The sequence below is a fragment of the Salvelinus alpinus genome, chromosome 8, assembly GCF_045679555.1.
Source record: "Salvelinus alpinus chromosome 8, SLU_Salpinus.1, whole genome shotgun sequence".
In the NCBI taxonomy this organism is placed as follows: domain Eukaryota; kingdom Metazoa; phylum Chordata; class Actinopteri; order Salmoniformes; family Salmonidae; genus Salvelinus; species Salvelinus alpinus.
Window position 1 is genome coordinate 19,947,417 of NC_092093.1, and position 9,409 is coordinate 19,956,825.

The window sequence follows — 9,409 nt, forward strand, 5'->3', positions numbered from 1 at the left end:
GACACAAACAACAACAACAACGCAGAGTTACACATAAACAAACGTACAGTTAATAACACAATAGAAAAATCTATATACAGTGTGTGCAAATGTAGTAAGATTAGGGAGGTAAGGCAATAAATAGGCCATAGTGGTGAAATAATTACAATTTAGCATTAACACTGAAATGATAGATGTTACAGATGATGATGATGATGGGCAAGTAGAGACACTGGGGTGCAAAAAAGCAAAAATAAATAACAATATGGGGATGAGGTAGTTGGGTGGGCTATTTACAGATGGGCTGTGTACAGGTGCAGTGATCGCTAAGCTGCTCTGACAGCTAATGCTTAAAGTTAGTGAGGCAAATATAAGTCTCCAGCTTCAGTGATTTTTGCAATTAATTCCAGTCATTGGCAGCAGAGAACTGGAAGGAAAGGCAGCCAAAGGAGGAGTTGGCTTTGGGGATGACCAGTAAAATATACCTGCTGGAGCGCGTGCTATGGGTGAGTGTTGCTATGGTGACCAGTGAGCTGAGATAAGGTAGGGCTTTACGTAGCAAAGACTTATAGATGACCTGGAGCCAGTGGGTTTGGCGACTAATATGAAGCGAGGGCCAGCCAACGAGAGCGTACAGGTTGCAGTGGTGGGTAGTATATGGGGCTTTGGTGACAAAATGGATGGCCCTGTGATAGAATACATCTAACTTGCTGAGTAGAGTGTTGGAGGCTAAATGACATCGCCGAAGTCGATGATTGGTAGTATAGTCAGTTTTACGAGGGTATGTTTAGCAGCATGAGTGAAGGAGGCTTTGTTGCAAAATAGGAAGCCAATACTAGATTTAATTTTGGATTGGAGATGCTTAATGTGAATCTGGAAGGAGAGTTTACAGTCTAACCAGACACCTAGATATTTGTAGCTGTCCACATATTCTAAGTCAGAACCGTCCAGAGTAGTGATGCTAGGCGGGCAGGTGCGGGCAGCAAAAGGTTGAAGAGCATGCATTTAGTTTTACTGGTATTTAAGAGCAGTTGGAGGCCACAGAAGGAGTGTTGTATGGCATTGAAGCTTGTGTGGAGGTTTGTTAACATATAGTATACAGAATGGTCTCGTCTGCGTAGAGATGGATCAGAGAATCACCAGCAGCAAGAGCGACATCATTGATATATACAGAGAAAAGAGTTGGCCCGAGAATTGAACCCTGTGGCACCCCATTAGAGACTGCCACAGGTCCGGACAACAGGCCCTCCGATTTGACACACAGAACTCTATCTGAAAAGTAGTTGGTGAACCAGGCGAGGCAGTCATTTGAGAAACCAAGGCTGTTGAGTCTGCCGGTAATAATCGGTGATTGACAGAGCCAAAAGCCTTGGCCAGATCGATGAAGACTGCTGCACAGTACTGTTTTTATCGATGGCGGTTATGATATCGTTTAGGACCTTGAGCGTGGTTGAGGTGCACCCATGACCAGCTCGGAAACCAGATTGCATAGCGGAGAAGGTATGGTGGGATTCGAAATGGTCGGTGATCTGTTTGTTCACTTGGCTTTCGAAGACTTTAGAAAGGCAGGGCAGGATGGATATACCTCTATAACAGTTTGGGTCTAGAGTGTCTCCCCCTTTGAAGAGGGGGATGACCACGGCAGCTTTCCAATCTTTAGGGATCTCAGACGATACAAAAGAGAGGTTGAACAGGCTAGTAATAGGGAAAATCTCCATTAAACTCTGGGGTAGGGATAGAACCCATAAGGTTATTTGCCTTCACTGAGTATATATATATACACACACACACACACACACACACACACACACACACACACACACACACAGTGCCTTCGGAAAATATTCATAGCACTTGACTTTTCCCAAATTTGTTATGTTACAGCCTTATTATGAAATTAAATAAATAGAAATCCTCAGCAATCTACACACAATACCCCATAATGACAAAGTAAAAACAGGTTTTTAGAAATGCTTGCAAATGTATTAAAAATAAGAAACAGAAATACCTTATTTACATAAGTATTCAGACCCTTTGATATGAGACTTGAAATTGAGCTCAGGTGCATCCTGTTTCCATTGATCATCCTTGAGATGTTTCAAAAAATTTGATTGGAATCCACCTGTGGTAAATTCAATTGATTGGACATGATTTGGAAAGGCACACACACCTGTCTATATATGCTCCCACAGTTGACAGTGCATGTCAGAGCAAAAGCCAAGCCATGAGGTCGAAAGAATTGTCCGTAGAGCGCTGAGACAGCATTGTGTCGAGGAACAGATCTGGGAAAGGGTACCAAAAAATGTCTGCAGCATTGAAGGTCCCCAAGAACACAGTGGCCTCCATCTTTCTTAAATGGAAACAACAATCAAATAACACAGAAACTGTGACACTTAGTGGTTCCAAACGTCTTCCATTTAAGAAAGATGGAGGCCACTGTTTTCTTGGGGACCTTCAATGCTGCAGACATTTTTTGGTACCCTTCCCCAGATCTGTGTCTCAACATTTTTGCTTTGACATGCACTGTCAACTATGGGACATTATGTAGACAGGTGTGTGCCTTTCCAAATCATGTCCAATCAATTGAATTTGCCACAGGTGCACTCCAAACAAGTTGTAGAAACCTCAAGGATGATCAATGGAAACAGGATGCACTCAATTTCGAGTCTCATAGCATAGGGTCTGAATACTTATGTAAATTAGGTATCTGTTTTTATTTTTTTATACATTTCTGAAAACCTGTTTTCGCTTTGTCATTATGAGCTATTGTGTGTAGATTGCTGAGGATTTTTATTTTATCAATTTCATAATAAGGCTTATATCAAATGTGGAAAAAGTCAAGGGGTATGAATAGTTTTCCCGAAGGCACTGTGTGTGTGTGTATATATATATATATATACATACAGTGGCTTGCGAATGTATTCACCCCCTTGGCATTTTTCCTATTTTGTTGCCTTACGACCTGGAATTAAATTAGATTTTTTGGGGGGGTTTGAATCATTTGATTTGCACAACATGCCTACCACTTTGAAGATGCAAAATATTTTTTTTTGCGAAACAAACAAGTAATAAGACAAAAAAACAGAAAACTTGAGCGTGCATAACTATTCACCCACCCAAAGTCAATACTTTGTAGAGCCACCTTTTACAGCAATTACAGCTGCAAGTCTCTTGGGGTATGTCTCTATAAACTTGGCTTATCTAGCCACTGGGAATTTTGCCCATTCTCAATTGGATTGAGGTCTGAGCTTTGACTAGGCCATTCCAAGACATTTAAATGTTCCCCTTAAACCACTCGAGTGTTGCTTTAGCAGTATGCTTAGGGTCATTGTCCTGCTGAAAGGTGAACCTCCGTCCGTCTCAAATCTCTGGAAGACTGAAACAGGTTTCCCTCAAGAATTTCCCTGTATTTAGCGCAGTCCATCATTCCTTCAATTCTGACCAGTTTCCCAGTCCCTGCCGATGAAAAACATCCCCACAACATGATGCTGCCACCACAGTGCTTCACTGTGGGGATGGTGTTCTCGGGGTGATGAGAGGTGTTTGGTTTGCGCCAGACATAGCGTTTTCCTTAATGGCCAAAAAGCTCAATTTTTGTCTTATCTGACCAGAGTACCTTCTTCCTTATGTTTGGGGAGTCTCCCACATGCCTTTTGGCCTATTTATTTCTTTAAGAAATTGCTTTTTTCTGGCCACTCTTCTGTAAAGCCCAGCTCTGTGGAGTGTACAGCTTAATACTGTACACTCCACAGAGCTGGGCTTTACAGAAGAGGGCAGGACAATGAGCCTAGATACTCCAATCTGTGGAGCTTTGCAGCTCCTTCAGGGTTATCTTTGGTCTCTTTGTTGCCTCTCTGATTAATGCCCTCCTTGCCTGGTCCGTGAGTTTTGGTGGGCGGCCCTCTCTTGGCAGGTTTGTTGTGGTGCCACATTCTTTCCATTTTTTTATAATGGATTTAATGGTGCTCCTTGGGATGTTCAAAGTTTTTTTTAATTTTTTATAATGGATTTAATGGTGCTCCGTGGGATGTTCAAAGTTTTGTATATATTTTTTATAACCCAACCCTGATCTGTACTTCTCTACAACTTTGTCCATGACCTGTTTGGAGAGCTCCTTTGTCTTCATGGTGCCGCTTGCTTGGTGGTGCCCCTTGCTTAGTGGTGTTGCAGACTCTGGGGCCTTTCAGAACAGGTGTATATATACTGAGATCATGTGACAGATCATGTGACACTTAGATTGCACACAGGTGGACTTTATTTAACTAATTATGTGACTTCTGAAAGTAATTGGTTGCACCAGGTCTTATTTAGGGGCTTCATAGCAAAGGGGGTGAATACATATGCACGCACCACTTTTCCGATTTGTATTTTTTTGAATTTCTTGAAACAAGTTATTTTTTGAATTTCACTTCACCAATTAGGACTCTTTTCTGTATGTCCATTACATGAAATCCAAATTAAAATCAATTTAAATGACAGGTTGTAATGCAACAAAATAGGAAAATGCCTAGGGTACTGTGGTGGGATGTTCAGATGTACCGATCCTGTGCAGGTGTTGTTACAGGTGGTCTGCCACAGCGAGGACGATCAGCTGTCCATCCTGTCTCCCTGTAGCGCTGTCTTAGGCGTCTCACAGTACGGACATTGCAATTTATTGCCCTGGCCACATCTGCAGTCCTCATGCCTCGTTGCAGCATCCCTATTGCACGTTCACGCAGATGAGCAGGGACCCTGGGCATCTTTCTTTTGGTGTTTTTCAGAGTCAGTAGAAAGGCCTCTTAGTGTCCTAAGTTTTCATAACTGTGACCTTAATTGCCTACCGTCTGTAAGCTGTTAGTGTCTTAACGACCGTTCAACAGGTGCATGCTCATTAATTGTTTATGGTTCATTGAACAAGCATGGGAAACCGTGTTTAAACCCTTTACAATAAAGATCTGTGAAGTTATTTGGATTTTTACGATTTATCTCTGAAAGACAGGGTCCTGAGAAAGGGACGTTTCTTTTTTTGCTGAGTTTATATACCCAATGAAGGCAAAGAACCTTATGGGTTCTATCCCTACCCCAGAGTTTAATGGGGATTTTAGAAAACAAAAGCTAACTTTTAAATGACAGGTAACATTCCCTTTTAATTAGTTTAAATCCATATTAATAATGATGATGCTGCATGATTTTACCTGGTCAGAAAAATGGCTTGCCGACACCGTTAGTAAAGGGTTCTTTAATCTCATCCAAAGAACCAAAAGGTTCTACATATAACACCAAATAACCTTTTTTTCTAAGAGTGCAGTGTTCAAGCTAGCAGGCTGCCAGTCAGTCAGTCAGCTCTATAACCATCAGCTCCTGGTGAAGGGAAAGCTAATCCTCTCTAAGAAGCCCATTCATTCACAGAGGCTTCTTAAGACCAAGCTTATGCTAATCTTGTTATCACTGAAGGCTTCCGGTAATTGAGGATATTGGAGGATAGAGGAGACAGCTTGGGGAGTCAGGGACCACTTCTCTTTGTTCAAACACAACTCAGTCAGAGGCCCCTGCAGTCAGAGATGGTTAGTGCTATCCAGGATCCTAACCCTAACCTTACCCGAACATTAGCAAAACCATAACCCTTACCAACCCCTAACAATTACCTTAAACATTTTACATTTCAACAGGGTATGGACGTCCCAAGAACCCCAGATAGCAAGGACGTCAGAGATGCAGAGCAGGATGAAGTTGATCCTAGGCGCTGATCTGAGGCCAGTGTTGCATTTTCCCTTCAACAATGGTTAAGGTTAGGTTTGAGGCAAGGTATGCGGATCCTTGATCTGTGCCTGTGGGTAATGTTGAACCACATTGAGAAATATAGGGATGTCTTTTGCAAACTGCTGATTATATGTAGTACATGGAAAAGGGTCATTTAAATGTCATGAAAATATTGGTTTATCCCACGATCACAAATACAGTAAACCAATTTACACTGAAAGAAAATATAAACGCAACATGTAAAGTTAGTCCCATGTTTCATAAAGTGAAATAAAATATCCCAGAAATGTTCAATACGTACAAAAAGCGTATTTCTCTAAAATGTGGTGCACAAATTTGTTTACATCCCTGCTAGTGAGCATTTCTCCTTTGCCCAGATAATCCATCCACCTGACAGGTGTGGGATATCAAGATGCCGATTAAACAGCATGATCATTACACAGATGCACCTTGTGCTGGGGACAATAAAAGGCCACTAAAATGTGCAGTTTAGTCACAACACAATGCCATAGATGTATCAAGTATTGAGAGAGCGTGCAAATGGCATGTTGACTACAGGAATTTCCACCAGAGCTGTTGCCAGAAAATTTTATGTAAATTTCTCTACCATAAGCCTCCTCCAACGTCGTTTTAGAGAATTTGGCAGTATGTCCAAACGGCCTCACAACCGCAGACCACGTGTATAGCGTGGTGTGGGCGAGCCGTTTGCTGATGTCAATGTGGTGGTGGTGGTGGGGTTATGGTATGGACAGGCATAAGCTACGGACAACGAAGACAATTGCATTTTATTGATGGCAATTTGAATGCAGAGATACCATGACGAGATCCTGAGGCCAATTGTCGTGCCATTCATCCGCCGCCATCACCTCATGTTTCAGGATGTTAGTGCACAGCCCCATGTCGCAAGGATCTGTACACAATACCTGGAATCTGAAAATGTCCCAGTTCTTCCATGGCCTGCATACTCACCAGACATGTCACCCATTGAGCATGTTTGGGATGCTCTGGATCGACGTGTAAGACAGCTTGTTCCGGTTGCCGCCAATATCCATCAACTTTTCACAGCCATTGAAGAGGAGTGGGACAACATTCCACGGGCCACAATCAACAGCCTGATCAACTCTATGCAAAGGAGATGTGTCGCACTGTATGAGGCAAATGGTGGTCACACCAGATACTGACTGGTTTTCTGATCCATGTCCCAACTTTTTGATCCATGCACCAACAGATGCATATCTGTATTCCCAGTCATGTGAAATCCATAGATTAGGGCCTAATGAATTTATTTAAATTGAATGATTTCCTTATATGAACTGTAACTCAGTAAAATCTTTGAAATTGTTGCATGTTGGTTTATATTTTTGTTCAGTATATGTCCCATTTCTGCAGCTGTTTTTTTATGCTTCCTCCACAACTCTGGTTTGTAAATTGATATATAAAACAATTGTCTATGTCACATTGGACAGAATATCATAATCACACTTCGTTTTTAAAAATTGAACATGGAGACAAATTAAACTGATGAGTCGAATAGTAATACAATAATTTGGTTGATCAGTTGTTGCTGGTTGATGGGACAGTGCCCCAGGTGGGAATTCATGTGGAGAGAATGTCAGCTAGCATGTCAGAAACAAGGCTTAGGGACCATCTTTACTGTGTAAAACCATCTTATATACACGTTACTATTGCTATGCAGTGCTTTTAAGACTGCTGTGCTCTTTTGAAGAGGAGCACACATGGCACCTTTGGTGATGGGGGGAATGGAGCACAAGACCTGATAAGGATTAGAAAATGATGCATTAATCAAATAAAAGTTTGAGACTGGACACGTTTGTGATGTGCATTGCATTTGAACATTTTGCTTTTACATTATAAAAAGAAAGAGGGGGGAGAAAGATACTATTTGATCCTTATGAGGAAAAAGGGAAATTGTTATGCACCTACCCCAAAATATGACATTTCAATGTTCCAAAGCATAAACAGTACACAATGGTAGGCATAATAATCGTATTAGTCAGTGAAACTATCAGCCCGGTTTCTATTGCAGAGTAGCGTGTTTTGGTGCTCTGCTCGCGCCATGACTGCTGCTGCAGTTCTGGAATTCAGAGGGTTTTTCAGCGCTTGCTCATTCGCTCAGCCTCTCACGTCTCTGTTACCTTGGCAACACACGTCTGCATGAAAATACCATCTGAGAGAAGCGAGCTGTGCCCACCGCAAAGAACCAAATCGACAACATTTATGTGTCAAGAGCAGCAATGATCCTCACAGAGAGACTCCTCAACCGCAGTCAATTGGCCACGTGTCATACATGTCATTTGTGATCGGCTATTAGTTGGCCCTTGGTTTAAAGTTAGGGTAAGTGACTAGGCTACATGTGCATTTAAAAAAAAACATATATATATATTTATTCACCTTTATTTAACCAGGTAGGCCCGTTGAGAACAAGTTCTCATTTTCAACTGCGACCTGGCCAAGATAAAGCAAAGCAGTGCAACCCAAACAACAACACATGGAATAAACAAACGTACAGTCAATAGAAATAAATAAAAAACACGTTCAAATCTCAAAGGATATTGGTCAAAAGTGGTGCACTGTGTGGAGAATAGACTGTGTGGGGAATAGACTGTGTGGGGAATAGACTGTCCTTTGGGACGTAATATGTAATAGGAAAACGCATCGAATGGAAATTGATACCATGGGCACGCGCGCACATGCATATGCTCACAAGGCAGAGCAGCGCGAGGATCGGGGACATCATTAAAGAATGTAAAATAATAGATCAAAAAAGGGCCCGGGTCGAATCCTGTTGGATTTCCTACTTTACATTTTCGTGGGAAAGATGTAGTGCTGTATGCTTTGCATATATTATTCCCTGCCAGTTAGTATTGGGTATGATATGTAACCAAAGCATTCCCTATAGTGTTATGTGCCAAAATACATTTTCATGAAAGAAAATCCAACCGTTAGATATGGTGAAGGCCAGATTTTTTGGCTTGGCAACAACAATCTAGAAGAGTTGTCTAAACGCTAAAAAGCAGAGACCAACACAATGGTGTCCAGGCTAACCTTTCTGCAATACATCACAAAAACCAGAGGGGTCATTGCCTCATGGGAGAGAAGAGCTTAATGAAAATAAGCATCTAAGAGAGCAGGTGTTGGTGGCTTTACAAACTTCAGCTGCATAACAAGTAGCGTGCTTTACCACTCTTGCCTTCGTCAATCAAAACAGCCAATTGCCTGAATGAATGCTCCATAAATAAGCAGAATACAAGAGATTTTCAATTATGGCGTACACACACAGCCAGACAGGTAGGAAGAAGTAACACGAACACGTGGCTCTTTAAGACAGTTGCTTTAAGACACCAATCAGAATGTCGCATCCCCATGCGCTGTCGTCTGATCCGATGGAATGGACAGACAGTTTGTGAATTTCAACTAGGTGTTTTAGAGGTGCCTGTGATTCCTGTGCCGTGTTAAAGAAGCAGATGTATTTTTTGAGAGGGAATACATAAGTAGCCTACTTTCCCCTTTCTCTGTAAGGGATCTTTGAAACCATTTTATTCTTGTTTCAGTTGAGTTAAATCCATTCAAGGTGAATTTGGGAAAGAGAAAACAAGAAAGAAACCAATACTTTGTTGAAATCATGCAAATGCTGTTTAGTCTGTCTATAAGCCATGGACATTAAGAGGGC